Raw genomic sequence first — 21,996 nt, 5'->3', positions numbered from 1 at the left:
GAGAGAGAGAGAGAGAGAGAGAGGGGAGAGAAATTGGGGAGAGAGAGAGGGGAGAGAGAAAGAGAGAGGGGGGAGATAGAGAGAGAGGGGAGAGAGAGAGAGGGGAGAGAGAGAGAGAGAGGGGGGGGGGGAGAGAGAGAGGGGAGAGAGAGAGAGGGGAGAGAGAGAGAGAGAGGGGGGGGGGAGAGAGAGAGAGAGAGAGAGAGAGAGGAGAGAGAGATAGACAGAGGGTGGAGATAGAGAGAGGTGGGAGAGAGAGAGGGGAGAGAGAGAGAGAGAGAGAGGGGAGAGACAGAGAGAGAGGGGGGAAGAGAGAGAGAGAGGGGAGAGAGAGAGAGAGAGAGGGGAGAGAGAGAGGGGGAGAGAGAGAGGGGAGAGAGAGAGACAGAGGGGGAGATAGAGAGAGAGGGGAGATGTGGGGAGAGAGAGAGAGGGGAGAGAAAGAGGGGAGAGAGAGGGGAGAGAGAAAGAGAAAGGGGAGAGAGAGAGAGGGGAGAGAGAGAGAGGGGAGAGAGAGTGGGGAGAGGGAGAGATGGGGAGAGAGGGAGGGGAGAGAGAGAGGAAGAGAGAGAGGGCGAGAGAGAGAGTGGAAAGAGAGAGACAGAGGGGGGAGATAGAGAGAGAGGGGAGAGAGAGAGGGAAGGGAGAGGAGAGAGAGAGGAGAGAGAAAGGAGAGAGAGAGAGGGGAGGGAGAGAGAGAGAGGAGAGAGAGGGGAGATGTGGAGAGAGAGAGAGAGAGAGAGAGAGAGAGGGGGGAGAGAAAGAGGAGGGGAGAAAGAAAGAAAGGGGGGAGATAGAGAGAGAGGGGACAGAGAGAGAGAGAGAGGGGGGGAGAGGGGAGAGAGAGAGGGGGGAGATAGAGAGAGAGAGAGAGAGAGAGAGGGGGGGGGGGGAGGGAGAGAGAGAGAGAGAGAGATAGAGAGAGAGGAGATGGAGAGAGAGAAAGAGGGGAGAGAGAGAAAGAGAGAGGGGAGATACAGAGAGGGGAGATAGAGAGGGAGAGAGGGGAGGGAGAGAGAGGAGAGAGGGGAGAGAAAGAGGGGAAAAAGAGAGGGGAGAGAGAAAAAGAGGGGAGATGTGGAGAGAGAGAGAGAGAGAGAGAGAGAGAGAGAGAGAGAGAGGAGAGAAATTGGGGAGAGAGAGAGGGGAGAGAGAAAGAGAGAGGGGGGAGATAGAGAAAGAGGGGAGAGAGAGAGAGAGAGAGAGAGAGAGAGAAAGAGAGGGAGAGAGAGAGAGAGAGAGAGAGAGGGGGGAGAGAGAGAGGGGAGGGAGAGAGAGATAGAGAGGAGAGAGATAGACAGAGGGGGAGATAGAGAGAGGGGGGAGAGAGAGGGGAGAGAGAGAGAGGAGATACAGAGAAAGAGAGGGGGGAAGAGAGAGAGAGAGGGGAGAGAGAGAGGGGGAGAGATAGAGGGGAGAGAGACAGAGGGGGAGATAGAGAGAGAGGGGAGAGAGAGGGGAGATAGAGAGAGAGAGAGAGAGAGAGAGAGAGAGAGAGAGGAGAGAGAGGGGAGATGTGGGGAGAGAGAGAGGGGAGAGAAAGAGGGGAGAGAGAGAGGTGAGAGAGAAAGAGAAAGGGGGAGAGAGAGAGGGGAGAGAGAGTGAGGAGAGGGGAGAGAGAGAGTGGAGAGAGAGAGACAGAGGGGGAGAGAGAGAGGAGAGAGAGAGAGGGGAGAGAGAGGAGAGAGAGAGGAGAGAGAAAGGAGAGAGAGAGAGAGAGGAGGGAGAGAGGGGAGAGAGAGGGGAGATGTGGAGAGAGAGAGAGGGGAGAGAAAGAGGAGGGGAGAGAGAAAGAAAGGGGGGACATAGAGAGAGAGGGGAGAGAGAGAGAGAGAGAGAGAGAGAGAGAGGGGGGGGGAGAGGGGAGAGAGAGAGACAGAGGGGGAAAATAGAGAGAGAGAGGAGAGAGAGAGGGGGGAGGGAGAGAGAGGAGAGAGAGAGGGGGGAGGGAGAGAGAGAGAGAGAGAGAGAGAGAGAGAGGGGAGATTGAGAGAGAGAAAGAGGGGAGGGAGAGAAAGAGAGAGGGGAGATACAGAGAGGGGAGATAGAGAGGGAGAGAGGGGAGGGAGAGAGAGGAGAGAGTTGAGAAAGAGAGAGGGGAGAGAGAGAGGGGGGGGTGTGGAGAGAGAGAGAGGGGAAAAAGAGAGGGGAGAGAGAAATAGAGAGGGGGGAGATAGAGAGAGAGGGGAGAGAGATAGAGAGAGAGAGGAGAGAGAGAGGGGGAAAGCGAGAGAGAGCGAGAGAGAGAGGGGAGATGCAGAGAGAGAAAGAGGGGAGAGAAAGAGAGAGGGGAGATACAGAGAGAGGAGATAGAGAGGGAGAGAGAGAGAGGGAGAGAGAGAGCGCAAAAGAGGGGCAGAGAGAGAGATTGCAAAAGAGAGGGGGAAAGAGAGCGCAAATGAGAGGGGGAAGAAAGAGCTCAAAAGAGAGGGCGAGAGAGAGCTCAAAAGAGAGGGGAGAAAGGACGCAAAAGAGAGGGGGGAGAGAGAGAAAGCAAAAGAGAGTGGGAGGGAGAGAACGCAAGGGGTGGGACCACTGTACTGCAAAAAATGGCCCGTATGAACGGGCTTTAGGACTAGTATGGAATAAAAAAATAAAACTTGCAAAGAAAGGCTAAATTACCTAAATATGGTAGCTTAGAGAAGAGAAGGAAAAGAAGCAACATTTCATGTATGTTAAGGGGCTTTATAAACTGAGGATGTACGGTAAGTATTTTTCACAAATAGAGCAATATTAGAACAAAGCGTCATTAACTCAAGGTATATGGTAGCAAGTTCAAGGCTAAATTGTAGAATCATTGACTAACCTTCTATTAGAAGTGGTAATTATAAAAGCTGTAGTGGCCAAAAAAAGGCCAAGTGTGTTTGTCCCAAGCTGTCATGCGCAGTAGAGACAGCATGAGGACAAACACACCTGGCCTTAGATTCCCTACCTGGTCTGCCGACTGCAGCAAAAAGAAGTGGGTGTGGCCGAGCGTGCGAGGGGGGCATGGCCAAGCGCGAAGGTCCGTGAAAGGCTGTGGAGAGAGCTCAAACAGCTCAAAAGAGGGAAGAGAGAGATCAAGAAGGGAGAAAGAGACAGGGCGAGAGAGAGGGGAAGAGAGGGGAAAGGTTAAGAGAGAGAGGGGAGAGAGAAAGAGGGGAGATGTGGAGAGAGAGAGAGAGAGAGAGAGAGAGGGGAGAGAAAGCAGGGAGAGAGAGAGGGGAGAGAGAGGGGGGAGATAGAGAGAGAGGGGAGAGAGAGAGAGATAGAGAGAGGGGAGAGAGAGAGAGAGAGGGGGAGATAGAGAGAGGGGGGAGAGAGAGAGGGGGGAGAGAGAGGGGAGAGACAGAGAGAGAGAGGGGGGAGAGAGAGAGAGAGGGGGGAGAGAGAGAGGGGGAGAGAGAGAGGGGAGAGATAGAGACAGAGGGGGAGATAGAGAGACAGAGGGGGGAGATAGAGAGAGAGGGGAAAGAGAGAGGGGAGAGAGAGGGGAGATGTGGGGAGAGAGAGAGGGGAGATAAATAGGGGAGAGAGAGAGGGGAGAGAGAAAGAGAAAGGGGGAGAGAGAGAGGGGGGAGAGAGAGAGAGGGGAGAGGGAGAGGTGGGGAGAGAGAGAGGGGAGAGAGAGAGGAGGAGAGAGAGAGGGGGAGAGAGAGAGGGGAGAGAGAGACAGAGGTGGGAGATAGAGAGAGAGGGGAGAGAGAGGAGAGAGAGAGAGGAGAGAGAGAGAGAGAGAGAGAGAGAGAGGGGAGAAAGAGGAGAGAGAGGAGAGAGAGAGAGGAGAGAGAGAGAGGGGAGAAAGAGGAGAGAGAGGAGAGAGAAAGGAGAGAGAGAGAGAGGGGAGGGAGAGAGAGGAGAGAGAGGGGAAAGAGAGAGAGGGGGGAGAGAGGAAAGAGAGAGAGAGAGAGAGAGAGAGAGAGAGAGAGAGAGAGAGAGAGAAAGAGAGAGAGAGGGGAGATGTGGAGAGAGAGAGGGGAGAGAAAGAGGGGAAAGAGAGAGTGGAGAGAGAAAGAGAGAGGGGGGAGATAGAGAGAGAGGGGGGAGATAGAGAGAGAGGGGAGAGAGAGAGAGAGAGAGAGAGAGAGAGAGGGGAGAGAGAGAGAGACAGAGGGGGAGATAGAGAGAGAGAGAGGGGGGAGAGGGAGAGAGAGAGAGGTTGAGAGAGGGGAGAGAGAGAGGGGGGAGAGAGAGAAAGATAGAGAGGGGAGATAGAGAGAAAGAGAGAGAGAGGGGGAGAGCGAGAGGGGGGAGAGAGAGAGAGGGGAGCGAGAGAGAGGGGAGAGAGAGGGGGGAGAGAGAGGGGAGTGAGAGAGAGGGGAGAGAGAGAGGGGAGAGAGAGTTGAGAGAGAGAGGGGAGAGAGAGGGGAGAGAGAGAGGGGAGAGAGAGGGGAGAGAGAGAGAGGGGAGAGAGAGAGGGGAGAGGGGAGAGAGAGAGAGGAGATAGACAGAGGGATAGGGGAGAGAGAGGGGGAGAGAGAGAGGGGGAGAGAGAGAGGGGGAGAGAGAGAGGGGGAGAGAGAGAGAGGAGAGAGAGAGGGGAGATAGAGAGGGGAGATAGAGAGAGGGGAGATGGAGAGAGAGAGAGAGAGGGGGGAGAGAGAGAGGGGGAGAGAGAGAGGGGGGAGAGAGAGAGAGGGGGAGAGAGAGAGAGAGAGAGGAGGGAGAGAGAGAGGGGAGATGGAGAGAGAGAGAGAGAAAGAGAGAGGGGAGAGAGAGAAAGAGAGAGGGGAGATACAGAGAGGGGAGATAGAGAGGGAGAGAGAGAGAGGTAGAGAGAGAGCGCAAAAGAGGGGCGGAGAGAGAGAGTGCAAAAGAAAGGGGGAAAGAGCGCAAACGAGAGGGGGGAGAGAGAGAGCTCAAAAGAGAGGGGGAGAGAGAGCTCAAAAGAGAGGGGAGATAGAGCTCAAAAGAGAGGGGAGAGAGAAAGCAAAAGTGATTGGGAGGGAGAGAACGCAAGGGGTGGGACCACTGTACTGCCCGTGTGAACGGGCTTTAGGACTAGTATGGAATAAAAAAATAAAACTTGCAAAGAAAGGCTAAATGACCTAAATATGGTAGCTTAGAGAAGAGAAGGAAAAGAAGCAACATGATCAAAACTTTCATGTATGTTAAGGGGCTTTATAAACTGAGGATGTATGGTAAGTATTTTTCACAAATAGAGCAATATTAGAACAAAGGGTCATTAACTCAAGGTATAGGGTAGCAGGTTCAAGGCTAAATTGTAGAAGCATTGACTAACCTTCTATTAGAAGTGGTAATTATAAATGCTGTAGTGAACTTCAGGAATGACTGGGATAAGCATAAGGCTATCCTACTGTCAAAATCTATCGCCTAGATTACAAGTTCTGCATTAGCCTTAAAAAGCAACGTTAAGGGGTCCTAATGCTGCTTTTTAACGCCCTCTGGTATTACGTGTATGGCAGGTACAGGTGTACTGCTCACTTTTCTTCCGCGACTTTTGGCTACCACAAATCCCCTTACGTCAATTGCGTATCCTATCTTTTTAATGGGATTTGCCTAATGCCGGTATTACGAGTCTTGGAAGAAGTGAACGGTAAAGCCTCTACCTCCAAGACTCCTACCGCATAAAAAAGTCAGTAGTTAAGAGATTTATGGGCTAACGCCGGAACATAACGCTCTTAACTACAGTGCTACAAAGTACACTAACACCCATAAACTACCTATTAACCCCTAAACTGAGGCCCCCCACATCACAAACCCTATAATAAAATTATTTAACCCCTAATCTGCTGACAGGACACCACCGCCACCTACATTATAGCTATGAACCCCTTATCTGCTGTCCCTAACATCGCCAACACCTATATTATATTTATTAACCCCTAATCTGCCCCCCCAATGTCGCCACCACCTACCTACACTTATTAACCCCTAATGTGCTGACCGGACATCGCCGCCACTATAATAAATGTATTAACTCCTAAACCACCGCACTGCTGCCTCGCAAACACTATAATAAATTTTATTCACCCCTAATTTGCCCTCCCTAACATCGCCGCCACCTACCTACAATTATTAACCCTCAATCTGCTGCCCCCAACGTTGCCGCTACTGTAATAAAGTTATTAACCCCTAAACCTAAGTCTAGCCCTAACCTTAACACCCTCCTAACTTAAATATTATTTAAATAAATCTAAATAAATTTACTATAATTAAATAAATTATTCCTATTTAAAAATAAATACTTACCTATAAAATAAACCCTAATATAGCTACAATATAACTAATAGTTACATTGTAGCTATTTTAGGATATATATTTATTTTACAGGCAACTTTGTATTTATTTTAACTAGGTACAATAGCTATTAAATAGTTAATAACTATTTAATAGCTACCTAGTTAAAATAATTACAAAATTACCTGTAAAATAAATCCTAACCTAAGTTACAAATACACCTAACACTACACTATCAATAAATAAAGTTATTAACCCCTAAACCTAAGTCTAACCCTAACCCCCGTAATTTTGGGGGGTCTTATATTTTATTTTACAGGTAAAAGAGCTGATTACTTTGGGGCAATGCCCCGCAAAAAGCCCTTTTAAGGGCTGTTAAAAGAGCTGATTACTTTTGTAATTTAGTATAGGGTAGGGAATTTTATTATTTTGGTGGGCTTTTTTATTTTATTAGGGGGCTTAGATTAGGTGTAATTAGACTAAAATTCTTGTAATATTTTTTTTATTTTTTGTAAGTTAGTGTTTTTTTTGTAATATAGTTTAGTTTATTTAATTGTATTTTAGTTTAGATCATTGTAGGTAATTAATTTAATTAATTTATTGATAGTGTAGTGTTAGGTGTATTTGTAACTTAGGTTAGGATTTATTTTACAGGTAATTTTGTAATTATTTTAACTAGGTAGCTATTAAATAGTTATTAACTATTTAATAGCTACTGTACCTAGTTAAAATAAATACAAAGTTGCCTGTAAAATAAATATAAATCCTAAAATAGCTACAATGTAACTATTAGTTATATTGTAGCTATCTTATGGTTTATTTTATAGGTAAGTATTTATTTTTAAATAGGAATCATTTATTTAATTATAGTAAATTTATTTAGATTTATTTAAATTATATTTAAGTTAGGGGGGTTAGGGTTAGGGTTAGACTTAGGTTTAGGGGTTAATAACTAAGGCCTAGATTTAGAGTTTGGCGGTAGCCGTGAAAACCAGCGTTAGAGGCTCCTAATGCTGGTTTTAGGCTACCGCCGGTATTTGGAGTCACTCAAAATAGGGTCTAACGCTCACTTTTCAGCCGCGACTTTTCCATACCGCAGATCCCCTTACGTCAATTGCGTATCCTATCTTTTCAATGGGATCTTCCTAACTCCGGTATTTAGAGTCGTTTCTGAAGTGAGCGTTAGAGCTCTAACGACAAAACTCCAGCCGCAGAAAAAAAGCAGGAGTTAAGAGCTTTCTGGGCTAATGCCGGTTCATAAAGCTCTTAACTACTGTACCCTAAAGTACACTAACACCCATAAACTACCTATGTACCCCTAAACTGAGGTCCCCCCACATCGCCGCAACTCGATTAATTTTTTTTAACCCCTAATCTGCCGACCGCCACCTACGTTATACTTATGTACCCCTAATCTGCTACCCCTAACACCGCCGACCCCTGTATTATATTTATTAACCCCTAACCTGCCCCCCTCAACGTCGCCGCCAGCTACTTACAATAATTAACCCCTAATCTGCCGACCGCAAAGCGCCGCCACCTACGTTATCCTTATGTACCCCTAATCTGCTGCCCCTAACACCGCCCACCCCTATATTATATTTATTAACCCCTAATCTGCCCTCCCTAACATCGCCGACACCTAACTTCAATTATTAACCCCTAATCTGACGACCGGAGCTCACCGCTACTATAATAAATGGATTAACCCCTAAAGCTAAGTCTAACCCTAACACTAACACCCCCCTAACTTAAATATAATTTACATCTAACGAAATTAATTAACTCTTATTAAATAAATTATTCCTATTTAAAGATAAATACTTACTTGTAAAATAAATCCTAATATAGCTACAATATAAATTATAATTACATTGTAGCTATTTTAGGATTAATATTTATTTTACAGGCAACTTTGTAATTATTTTAACCAGGTACAATAGCTATTAAATAGTTAAGAACTATTTAATAGTTACCTAGTTAAAATAATAACAAAATTACCTGTAAAATAAATCCTAACCTAAGTTATAATTAAACCTAACACTACCCTATCAATAAATTAATTAAATAAAATACCTACAATTACCTACAATAAAACCTAACACTACACTATCAATAAATAAATTAAATACAATTCCTACAAATAACTACAATGAAATAAACTAACTAAAGTACAAAAAATAAAAAAGAACTAAGTTACAAAAAATAAAAAAATATTTACAAACATAAGAAAAATATTACAACAATTTTAAACTAATTACACCTACTCTAAGCCCCCTAATAAAATAACAAAGACCCCCAAAATAATAAAAGCTCTTTTACCTTACCAGCCCTGAACAGGGCCCTTTGCGGGGCATGCCCCAAGAAAATCAGCTCTTTTGCCTGTAAAAAAAAACATACAATATCCCCCCCCCAACATTACAACCCACCACCCACATACCCCTAATCTAACCCAAACCCCCCTTAAATAAACCTAACACTAAGCCCCTGAAGATCTTCCTACCTTGTCTTCACCTCAACAGGTATCACCGATCCGTCCTGGCATCCGGTGCTGAAGAGGTCCAGAAGAGGCTCCAAAGTCTTCCTCCTATCCGGCAAGAAGAGGACATCCGGACCGGCAAACATCTTCATCCAAGCGGCATCTTCGATCTTCTTCCATCCGGTGCGGAGCGGATCCATGTTGAAGCAGCCGACGCGGATCCATCCTCTTCTTTCTGCGTCTCCCGACGAATGACGGTTCCTTTAAGGGACGTCATCCAAGATGGCGTCCCTCGAATTCCGATTGGCTGATAGTAGGATTCTATCAGCCAATCGGAATTAAGGTAGGAATATTCTGATTGGCTGATGGAATCAGCCAATCATAATCAAGTTCAATCCGATTGGCTGATCCAATCAGCCAATCAGATTGAGCTCGCATTCTATTGGCTGATCGGAACAGCCAATAGAATGCGAGCTCAATCTGATTGGCTGATTGGATCAGCCAATCGGATTGAACTTGATTCTGATTGGCTGATTCCATCAGCCAATCAGAATATTCCTACCTTAATTCCGATTGGCTGATAGAATCCTATCAGCCAATCGGAATTCGAGGGACGCCATCTTGGATGATGTCCCTTAAAGGAACCGTCATTCGTCGGGAGACGCAGAAAGAAGAAGATGGATCCGCGTTGGCTGCTTCAACATGGACCCGCTCCGCACCGGATGGAAGAAGATCGAAGATGCCGCTTGGATGAAGATGTTTGCCGGTCCGGATGTCCTCTTCTTGCCGGATAGGAGGAAGACTTTGGAGCCTCTTCTGGACCTCTTCAGCACCGGATGCCAGGACGGATCGGTGATACCTGTTGAGGTGAAGACAAGGTAGGAAGATCTTCAGGGGCTTAGTGTTAGGTTTATTTAAGGGGGGTTTGGGTTAGATTAGGGGTATGTGGGTGGTGGGTTGTAATGTTGGGGGGGGGTATTGTATGTTTTTTTTTACAGGCAAAAGAGCTGATTTTCTTGGGGCATGCCCCGCAAAGGGCCCTGTTCAGGGCTGGTAAGGTAAAAGAGCTTTTAACTCTATTAATTTAGAATAGGGTAGGGCATTTTTTTATTTTGGGGGTCTTTGTTATTTTATTAGGGGGCTTAGAGTAGGTGTAATTAGTTTAAAATTGTTGTAATATTTTTCTTATGTTTGTAAATATTTTTTTATTTTTTGTAACTTAGTTCTTTTTTATTTTTTGTACTTTAGTTAGTTTATTTCATTGTAGTTATTTGTAGGAATTGTATTTAATTTATTTATTGATAGTGTAGTGTTAGGTTTTATTGTAGGTAATTGTAGGTATTTTATTTAATTAATTTATTGATAGGGTAGTGTTAGGTTTAATTATAACTTAGGTTAGGATTTATTTTACAGGTAATTTTGTTCTTATTTTAACTAGGTAACTATTAAATAGTTCTTAACTATTTAATAGCTATTGTACCTGGTTAAAATAATTACAAAGTTGCCTGTAAAATAAATATTAATCCTAAAATAGCTATAATATAATTATAATTTATATTGTAGCTATATTAGGATGTATTTTACAGGTAAGTATTTAGCTTTAAATAGGAATAATTTATTTAATAAGAGTTAATTAATTTCGTTAGATTTAAATTATATTTAACTTAGGGGGGTGTTAGTGTTAGGGTTAGACTTAGCTTTAGGGGTTAATCCATTTATTATAGTAGCGGTGAGCTCCGGTCGTCAGATTAGGGGTTAATAATTGAAGTTAGGTGTTGGCGATGTTAGGGAGGGCAGATTAGGGGTTAATACTATTTATGATAGGGTTAGTGAGGCGGATTAGGGGTTAATACATTTATTATAGTAGCGGTGCGGTCCGCTCGGCAGATTAGGGGTTAATAAGTGTAGGCAGGTGTCGGCGACGTTGAGGGGGGCAGATTAGGGGTTAATAAATATAATATAGGGGTCGGCGGTGTTAGGGGCAGCAGATTAGGGGTACATAAGGATAACGTAGGTGGCGGCGCTTTGCGGTCGGCAGATTAGGGGTTAATTATTGTAAGTAGCTGGCGGCGACGTTGTGGGGGGCAGGTTAGGGGTTAATAAATATAATACAGGGGTCGGCGGTGTTAGGGGCAGCAGATTAGGGGTACATAGGGATAATGTAAGTTGCGGCGGTTTACGGAGCGGAAGATTAGTGGTTAATAATATAATGCAGGGGTCAGCGATAGCGGGGGCGGCAGATTAGGGGTTAATAAGTGTAAGGGTAGGGGTGTTTAGACTCGGGGTACATGTTAGAGTGTTAGGTGCAGACGTAGGTAGTGTTTCCCCATAGGAAACAATGGGGCTGCGTTAGGAGCTGAACGCTGCTTTTTTGCAGGTGTTAGGTTTTTTTTCAGCTCAAACAGCCCCATTGTTTCCTATGGGAGAATCGTGCACGAGCACGTTTTTGAGGCTGGCCGCGTCCGTAAGCAACTCTGGTATCGAGAGTTGCATTTGCGGTAAAAATGCTCTACGCTCCTTTTTTGGAGCCTAACGCAGCATTTTTTTGGACTCTCGATACCAGAGTTAATTTTATGGTGCGGCCAGAAAAAAGCCCATCTACCGCCAAACTCCAAATCTGGGCCTATATTTATTGATAGTGTAGTGTTAGGTGTATTTGTAACTTAGGTTAGGTTTATTTTACAGGTAATTTTGTAATTATTTTAACTAGGTAGCTATTAAATAGTTATTAACTATTTAATAGCTATTGTACCTAGTTAAAATAAATACAAAGTTGCCTGCAAAAGAAATATAAATCCTAAAATAGCTACAATGTAACTATTAGTTATATTGTATATATCTTATGGTTTATTTTATAGGTAAGTATTTATTTTTAAATAGGAATAATTTATTTAATTATAGTTAATTTATTTAGATTTATTTAAATTATATTTAAGTTAGGGGGTGTTAGGGTTAGTCTTAGGTTTAGGGGTTAATAACTTTATTATAGTAGCGGCGACGTTGGGGGCGGCAGATTAGGGGTTAATAATTGTAGGTAGGTGGCGGCGATGTTAGGGAGGGCAGATTTGGAGTTAATACAATTTATTATATTGTTTGCGAGGCGGGAGTGTGGCGGTTTAGGGGTTAATAAATTTATTATAGTGGTGGCAATGTCCGGTCGGCAGATTAGGGGTTAATAAGTGTAAGTAGGTGGTGACGACGTTGGGGGGGGAAGATTAGGGGTTAATAAATATAATATAGGTGTCGGCGATGTTGGGGGCAGCAGATTAGGGGTTCATAGGGATAATGTAGGTGGCGGCGGTGTCCGGAGCGGCAGATTAGGGGTTAATAGCATAATGCAGGTGTAGGCGATGTCGGGGGCGGCAGATTAGGGGTTAATAAGTATAAGATTAGGGGTGTTTAGACTCGGGGTTCATGTTAGGGTGTTAGGTGTAGACTTAGAAAGTGTTTCCCCAGAGGAAACAATGGGGCTGCGTTAAGAGCTGAACGCTGCTTTTTTGCAGGTGTTAGGTTTTTTTCAGCCAGCTCAGTCCCAGGGAAATCGTGCACGAGCACGTTTTTCCAGCTTACCGCTACCGTAAGCAACGCTGGTATTGAGGTGAGAAGTGGAGCTAAATTTTGCTCAACGCTCACTTTTCTGAGGCTAACACAGCCATTCAGAAAACTCGTAATACCAGCGTTGTTTAAAGTAAGCGCTGGAAAAAAAAGGAGCGTTAGCTCCCCAGGTTTTTACCAACAAAACTCGTAATCTAGCCGATTTTCTCCATGTGTCCATAACATATCTGAATAGGGCATGAGAATGAATAGAGACGCCAGTAGGATAATTATCTCACAAAATTATCTTAACCAACATTTCTATATTTACCATCATTTCTTACAAGGCAAAAACATAATTTATGTAAGAACTTACCTGATAAATTCATTTCTTTCATATTGGCAAGAGTCCATGAGCTAGTGGCGTATGTGATATACATTCCTACCAGGAGGGGCAAAGTTTCCCAAACCTCAAAATGCCTATAAATACACACCCCCCACCACACCCACAATTCAGTTTAATGAATAGCCAAGAAGTGGGGTGATAAGAAAGGAGCGAAAGCATCAACAAGGAATTGGAATAATTGTGCTTTATACAAAAAAATCATAACCACCATAAAAAGGGTGGGCCTCATGGACTCTTGCCAATATAAAAAGAAATGAATTTATCAGGTAAGTTCTTACATAAATTATGTTTTCTTTCATGTAATTGGCAAGAGTCCATGAGCTAGTGACATATGGGATAGCAAATACCCAAGATGTGGAACTCCACGCAAGAGTCACTAGAGAGGGAGGGCTAAAAATAAAGACAGCCAATTCCACTGAAAAATTAATCCATAACCCAAATCAAAAGTTTTAATCTTTATAATGAAAACAACTGAAATTATAGGCAGAATAAATAAACTGAAACAGCTGCTTGAAGTACTTCTGCTTCTGAAGAAGAGAAAACATCAAAATGGTAGAATTTAGTTAAAGTATGCAAAGAAGACCAAGTCGTTGCTTTGCAAATCTGATCAACAGAAGCTTCATTCTTAAAAGCCCAGGAAGTAGAAACTGACCTAGTAGAATGAGCCGTAATCCTCTGAGGCAGGGATTAACCCAACTCCAAATAAGCATGATGAATCAAAAGCTTTAACCAAGATGCCAAAGAAATGGCAGAAGCCTTCTGACCTTTCCTAAAACCAGAAAAGATAACAAATAGACTAGAAGTCTTTCTGAAATCTTATTAGCTTCAACATAATATTTCAAAGCTCTTACGACATCCAAAGAATGTAAGGATCTTTCCAAAGAATTCTTAGGATTAGGACACAAGGAAGGGACAACAATTTCTCTACTAATGTTGTTAGAATTCACAACTTTAGGAAAATATTTAAATAAAGTCCGCAAAACTGCCTTATCCTGATGAAAAATCAGAAAAGGAGACTCATAAGAAAGAGCAGATAATTCAGAAACTCTTCTAACAGAAGAGATGGCCAAAAGGAACAATACTTTCCATGAAAGTAATTTAATGTCCAAAGAATGCATAGGCTCAAACGGAAGAGCCTGTAAAGCCCTCAGAACCAAATTAAGACTCCAAGGAGGAGAAATTGGATTAATGACAGGCTTGATACGAACCAAACCCTGAACAAAACAATGAATATCAGGAAGATTAGCAATTTTTATGTGAAACAGCACAGAAAGAGCAGAGATTTGTCCTTTCAAGGAACTTACAGACAAACCCTTATCCAAACCATCCTGAAGAAACTGTAAAATCCTAGGAATTCTAAAAGAATGCCAAGAGAATTTATGAGAAGAGCATCATGAGATGTAAGTATTCCAAACTCGATAATAAATCTTTCTAGACACAGAATTACGAGCCTGCAATGTAGTATTAATCACTGAGTCAGCGTTTAATTTCCATACCATCAAATTTAATAATTTGAGTTCCTGATGGAAAAAACGAAACTTAAGATATAAGGTCTGGCCTTAATGGAAGTGACCAAGGTTGGCAACTGGACATCCAAACAAGAAACATATACCAAAACCTGAGCTGGCATGCTGGAGCCACCAGCAGCACAAACAATTGCTCCATGATGATTTTGAAAATCACTCTTAAAAGAAGAACCAGAGGTGGAAAAATATAGGCAGGTTGATAACTCCAAGGAAGTGTCAAAGCATACACTGCTTCTGCCTGAGGATCCCCGGACCTGGATAGGTACCTGGGAAGTTTCTTGTTTAGATGAGATGTCATCAGATCTATTTCTGGAAGCCCCCACATCTGAACAATTGGAAAAAACACATCTGGGTGAAGAGACCATTCTCCCGGATGTAAAGATTGATTGACAGAGCTAATCCGCTTCCCAATTGTCTATACCTGGGATATGGACCGCATAAATTAGACAGGAGCTGGATTTAGCCCAAGCAAGTATCCGAGATACTTTTTTCACAGCCTAAGGACTGAGAGTCCCACCCTGATGATTGACATATGACACAGTTTTGACATTGTCTGTCTGAAAACCAATAAACGTCTCTCTCTTCAAAAAGAAGCCAAAACTGAAGAACTCTGAGAAAACACGAGTTCCAAAATATTGAATGGAAATCTTGCTTCTTGAAATTTCCAAACCCCTTGTAACTGACAGAGATCCCCAGACAGCTTCCCAACCTAAAAGACTCACATCTGTTGTGATCATGGTCCAGGTTGGATGAACCGAAGAGAACCGTAGAACTATATGATGGTGATCTAGCCACCAAGTCAAATATAGTTGAATATCGGGATTCAAAGATATTAAAAGTGATATCCTAGAATAATCCCTACACCATTAATTCAGCATAAAAAACTGGAAAGGTTTCATATGAAATTGAGCAAAGGGAATCGAATCCAATGCTGCAGCCATGAGACCTAAAACTTCCATGCATATAGCTACTGAAGGAAATAATAGAGACTAAAGGTTACGACACGCTGAACCCAATATAATTGTCTCTTGTCTGTTAGAGACAAAAACATTGACACAATCTATCTGGAAACCTAAAAAAAGGTGGCCCTTGTCTGAGGAATCAAGGAGCTTTTGATAAAAAGATCCTCCAACCATGTCTTTGAAGAAACAACAAAAGTTGAATCATATGAAATTCTGCAGAACGAAAAGACTGAGCAAGTACCACAAGATCGTCCAAATAAGGAAACACTGAGAACCTTGAAAAGATTCTTAGAGCTGTCGCTAGGCCAGAAGGAAAAGCAACAAATTGGTAATGCTTGTCTAAAAAAGAGAATCTCAGAAAATGAAAATAATCTGAATGAAAATAGTTTTGAACAAAACCCCAAACCCTGTTCCTGAAATGGAACTGGTATGAATACCCCAGATAACTCCAGGTCTGAGCAGCACCTTGAGACCCCAACGGGTGACCAGCCACGCTTTACAAGTACCCAATACATATAGGTCTGAAACACACTTCAGGGAAGTGTGAGCCTTACTGAAATAGCTGGAATATGCTAGAGAAAAAGACTTCTCACAGGTGGTTTAACTCTAAATCCTATTCTGTACCCCAATCTAAGAAGTTTGGACCGAATTGAACCAAACAAATTTTAAAAAGTCTTAACCTGCCCCTTACCAGCTAAGCTGGAATAAGAGCCGCACATTTGGGGACTGACTTTGATCTTTTAAATGGCTTGAATTCATTCCATGTTGAAGAAAGCTTCTAATTATAAACATGATACTTGGGGATAAATTATGATTCCGTTCCTTAATAAGAACAAAAACTAATGAAAGTTTAAGATTTACTCTTAGAACTTAATCTTGAAGCAAAAAAAAAAAAACTCCCTTCCCCAGAGTAACAGTTTAAAGAATCGAATCCAATTGTGAACCAAATAATTGATTACCTTGGAAAAAAAGAAATATGGATCTTAGAAAACAAAATAGCATTCCAAGATTTAAGTTACAAAGTTCAAAAAATGACGACACAAATGAAATTATTAGCATGTTGATTAACTTAACAATGCTAAACAAATCATAATCCGATACTTGTTGCACTAAAGTATCCAACCAGAAAGTTGAAGTAGTTGCAACATCAGCCAAATAAATTGCAGGCCTAAGAAAAGGACCTGAAAATAAAATAATTTTCCTTAGATAAGATACAAGTTTCCCATCTGAAAGAATTTAAAAAATAAATACTATTTTCTATAGGAATAGTAGTATGTTTAGCAAGAGTAGAGATAGCCCCACTAACTTTGGGGATCTTTCCCCAAACTCTAAACTAACTGCAGGCAAAGGATACAATTTAAAAAACCTTAAAGAAGGAATAAAATAAGTCCCAGGCCTATTCAATTCCCTAGAATCAGGAACTTGAAAAAAAACCTCTGAAGAAACCACGGGGGGTTAATAAGCAGAAAATGTTAGCTAGTCTTAAAATCAAAAGAACTAGTCTCCTCAATATATAATATAATCAACACCTTTTCAACAAATACTGAATGTACTCTATTTAAAAGTAAAAAAATAGATTTGTTAGTGTCAATATCTGATGAAGGATATTCTGAATGAGATAAAACATCATCAGAGAAGGATAATTCAGTATGTTGTAGGTCATTTGAAAATTCATCAACTAAATGAGAAGTTTAAAAAAGACCTATACATTTTATTAGAAGGAAGGATGGCAGAGCCTTTAGGATAGAATCAGAAAAATATTCTTATAAATTCCTAGGTATATCTTGTATATTAGATGTAAAAGGAATAGCAATAGATAATGCATTAATACTAATGGACTCTGCATGTAAAAGTTTACCATGATAACTTATTACAAACCATAGCTAAAGCTAAAAATTCATAACATTAAAATAAATTAACTTAGCTTGGTAGGACTGATATCAGTCATCAGGAATCCAACAGTATTTTCTGATACAGGAACAGTTTTTTGAGATATCTTGCAAATGTAAGTGAAAAAAAACAACATATAAAGCAAAATATCAATTTCCTTAAATGACAGTTTCAGGAATGAGAAAAAAATTCAAACAAAATAAGCCTCTGAAAACCAGAAGCAGAATGAATAAAAGACTTAAATAATGTCAGAATATTGCGCCAAGTATGACGCCCACAACTGACAAAATATTTTGTGGCGCCAAGAACGTCTGTAACAGACACAAGCGCCGGAAATTATGTCATTGACGTCAAACAAACGTAATTCTCGCGCCAAAAAAGTCTTGCGCCAAAAATGACGCAATAAATTCTAGCATTTTTTGCACCCGCGAGCCTAATAGCCCGCAATTTAGAAAAAAAAGTCAAATGAAAACATTTTCAGGTAAGAATTTTTTTTATTTAAATGCATTTCCCAAAAATGAAACTGACAGTCTGTAAGAAGGAAATATACTGATTAACCTGAATCATGGCAAATATAAGTATAAAACATATATTTAGAACTTTACATATAAAGTGCCAAACCATAGCTGAGAGTGTCATAAATAAAATAAAACATACTTACCAAAAGACACTCATCTACATAAAGTAGATAGCCAAACCAGTACTGAAACGAGAATCAGCAGAGGTAATGGTATATAAGAGTATATAGTCGATCTGAAAAGGGAGGTAGGAAAAGAATCTCTATAACCGATAACAGAGAACCTATGAAATAGATCCCCGATAGGAGGACCATTGCATTCAATAGGTAATACTCCCTTCACATCCCTCTGTCATTCACTGCACTCCGAGAGGAAAACCGGGCTTCAAAAAAGCTGAGAAGCGCATATCAACGTAGAAATCTTAGCACAAACTTACTTCACCACCTCCATAGGAGGCAAAGTTTGTAAAACTGAATTGTGGGTGTGGTGAGGGGTGTATTTATAGGCATTTTGAGGTTTGGGAAACTTTGCCCCTCCTGGTAGGAATGTATATCCCATACGTCACTAGACTCTTGCCAATTACATGAAAGAAAATCATGTCTCTGCAGGTTTTCTGTATTTTATTGTGATTAAGTCAAATCTCATATGCTTACAATGCATTCAAATTTATAAAAACAAATTCATAATATGATTATTAATTTCCTTACAAACAAATTTCAAAGCTAGGAACTTAATTTGTAAAGAAAGCTTCTTAATCATTCAAATGGACTGGAAAACCTCATAGTCATAATGTTGAGATCCATATTTAAATCAAAGAACTTTGAAATTTTATATAATTGTTATAAAGATTATACAACCACAATTTTATTCTTTATTACGTTTTGTGGTTCTGTTATTCTTTTATGCCATTTTGGCATTCTGCTCATTCTTTGGGAGGTTTATTTACAGACATATGTAGTTTTCTTAATGCCTTTCAACAATATGGCAAATCCTAATCTAATACATACTTTAGATGGTTTAATTTAAAAGAATACTGCTATGAAACAAAAATAATCAATCCCAGTATTCAAAGGGACATGAAACCCAATGTTTTGCTTTCATGATTCAAATAGAGTGTGTCATTTTAAACAACTTTCCAAATTACTTATATTATCTCATTTGTTTTGTGCTCTCTGTATCCTTTGTTGAAAAGGATATTTAGTTAGGCTCAGGAGCTGCTGGTTGGAGGCTGCACATATATTCCTCATGTTATTGGCTCACCTACTGTGTTAACTAGCTCCTAGTAGTGCATTGCTGCTTCATCAACAAAGGATACCAAGAGACTGAAGCAAGTTAGATAACGGAAGTAATTTGGAAAGTTGTTTGCTCTGTCTGAATCATGAAAACTTTGGTGTTTCATATCACTTTAAAGATGTTTGATTTATTGATTCTTTTTATTATTTTTTTAGCCAAGTATTCTAAATAAGGAGTTGACGAATTGAATTGAAACTTATAGCATAATAGGCTAGGCCATTTCAGAGGCCGTTAATAATTAAAAAAAAAAATTATATTAATACATTTTAGTTTGTAGAAGAATCCTAAATACTAGTTGCCAGAATTGGAACTGGTGTTTTTACTATTAAACACTTTTACAGTATTATTATTAGTCGGCTAGATTGCGAGTTTTGCGTTATGAGTGAAAAAGCAGCGTTATGGCTCTTTTTCACTACCGCTGGTATTACGAGTTTTGCAGGTATAGATGTACCGCACACCTAAAGCAACGTAACTACCGCACCTTTCATAAAGTCCTTTTTCAATGAGACTTCCATAGCGCCGGTATTACGAGTTTGCCTGTCCGGCCAAAAAGTGAGCGGTACAGCCTATAACTACAAGATCTGTACCGCAACCTGAAAGTCAGTAGTTATGGGTTTTACGCTACAAAGCTGTAGCATAAACTCATAACTAAAGTACACTAACACCCATAAACTACCTATTAACCCCTAAACCAAGGCCCTCCTGCATTGCAAACACTAAAATAAAATTATTAACCCCATAATCTGCTGCTCCGGACATTGCCACCACTATAATAAACATATTAACCCCTAAACCGCCACACTCTCGCATCGCAAACACTAGTTTAATATTATTAAACGCTAATCTGCTGCCCCCAATGTCGTCGCCACCTACATACACTTATTAACCCCTAATCTGCTGTCCCTAACATCGTCGCAACCTACATTACTGCTATTAATCCCTAATCTGTTGCCCCAAAAATCGCCGCCAGCTAACTACACTTATTAACCCCTAATTTGCTGCCCCCAATGTCGCCGCCACTATACTAAAGTTATTAACCCCTAAACCGAACCCTAAGTCTAACCCTAACCCTAACGTAACCCTAACCCTAACACCCACTTACTTTAACATAATTAAAATTATTCCAAATAAAAATTTCCATTAATACATAAAATATTCCTATTTAAAAATAAATAAATACTTACCTGTAAAATAAAACCTAAGCTAGCTACAATATAACTAATAGTTATATTGTATCTAGCTTATGTTTTATTTTTATTTCCCAGGTAAGTTTGTATTTCATTTAACTAGGTTGATTAGTTATTAAATAGTTATTAACTATTTACTAACTACCTAGTAAAAATAAATACAAATTTACTTGTAAAATAAAATCTAACCTGTCTTACAGATAAACCTAACATTACACTAAAATTAAATAAATCAAATTAAAAAAATACATTTATCTAAATTACAAAAAATTATAAACACTAAATTACACAAAATAAAAAAGAAATTATCAAATATTTAAACTAATTACACCTAATCTAATAGCCCTATCAAAATAAAAAAAGCCCCCCAAAATAAAAAAAAACCCTAGCCTACACTAAACTGCCAATGGCCCTTAAAAGGCCACTTCTGCCTGGCTTGGATGAAGACTTCTGCCCGTCTGGAGGACCACTTCTGCCCGGTTGGATGAAAACATCTCCCGGTAAGGTGATCTTCAAGGGGTTAGTGTAAGGTTTTTTTAAGGGGGGATTGGGTGGGTTTTAGAGTAGGTTTGGTTGTGTGGGTGGTGGGGTTGTAATTTAGTGTAGGGTAGGGCTTTTTTATTTTGGGGGGCTTTTTATTTTGTTAGAGGGATTAGATTTGGTGTAATTAGTTTTAAAATCTTGTAATTTGTTTATTTTTTTCTGTAATTTAGTGGAGGGGGTTTGTACTTTAGATCATTTAATTTAATTTAGGGAATTAATTTAATTATAGTGTAGTGTTAGTTGTAATTGTAACTTAGGTTAGGTTTTATTTTACAGGAACTTTTGAATTTATTTTAGCTAGGAAGTTATTAAATAGTTAATAACTATTTAATAATTATTGTACCTAGTTAAAATAAATACAAACTTGCCTGTTAAATAAAAATAAACCCTAAGCTAGATACAATGTAACTATTAGTTATATTGTATCTAGTTTAGGGTTTATTTTATAGGTAAGTATTTAGTTTTAAATAGGAATAATTTAGCTAATGATAGTTATTTTATTTAGATTTATTTAAATTATATTTAAGTTAGGGGGTTAGGGTTAGACATAGATTTAGGGGTTAATAACTTTAATAAAGTGGCGGTGACGTTGGGGGCAGAAGATTAGGGGTTATTAAATGTAGGTAGGTGTCGGTGATGTTAGGGATGGCAGATTATGGGTTAATAATATTTAACTAATGTTTGCGAGGCTGTAGTGCGGTGGTTTAGGGGTTAATATATTTATTATAGTGGCGGCGATGTCCGGTTCGGCAGATTAGGGGTTACAAATTTTATTTTAGTGTTTGCGATGTGGGAGGGCCTTGGTTTAGGGGTTAATAGGTAGTTTATGGGTGTTAGTGTACTTTTTATCACTTTAGTTAATAGTTTTATGCTACAGCGTTGTAGTGTAAAACTCTTAACTACTGACTTTAAAATGCGGTACCAGTCTTGACAGGAGAGGGTCTACCGCTCACTTTTTGGAAGACTCGTAATACCGGCGCTATGCAAGTCCCATTGAAAAAATAGGATACGCAATTGACGTAAGTGGATTTGCAGTATTTCTGAGTCTGGCCAAAAAAGTGAGTGGTACACCTGTACCTTCAAGACTCGTAATACCAGCTGGCGTTAAAAAGCAGCGTTGGGACCGGCCAACGCTGCTTTTTAAGCCTTACGCAAGACTCATAATCTAGGCCTAAGATAGCTACAATGTAACTATTAGTTATATTGTAGCTAGCTTAGGGTTTATTTTACAGGTAAGTATATAGTCTTAAATAGGAATTATTTAGGTAATAATAGTAATTTTTATTTAGATTTATTTTAATTATATTAAAGTTAGGGGTGTTAGGGTTAGGGTTAGACTTACGGTTAGGGGTTAATATATTTATTTAGTGTTATTGATGTGGGAGGCCAGAGGTTTAGGGGTTAATAACTTTAGTATAGTGGTGGTGGTGACGTTGGGGGCGGCAGATTAGGGGTTAATAAATTTATGTAGGTGGCGG

Source organism: Bombina bombina, chromosome 1 (assembly GCF_027579735.1).
Source record: "Bombina bombina isolate aBomBom1 chromosome 1, aBomBom1.pri, whole genome shotgun sequence".
In the NCBI taxonomy this organism is placed as follows: domain Eukaryota; kingdom Metazoa; phylum Chordata; class Amphibia; order Anura; family Bombinatoridae; genus Bombina; species Bombina bombina.
The sequence above is the reverse complement of the archived record's forward strand: the minus strand, read 5'-3'. Positions refer to the sequence as shown.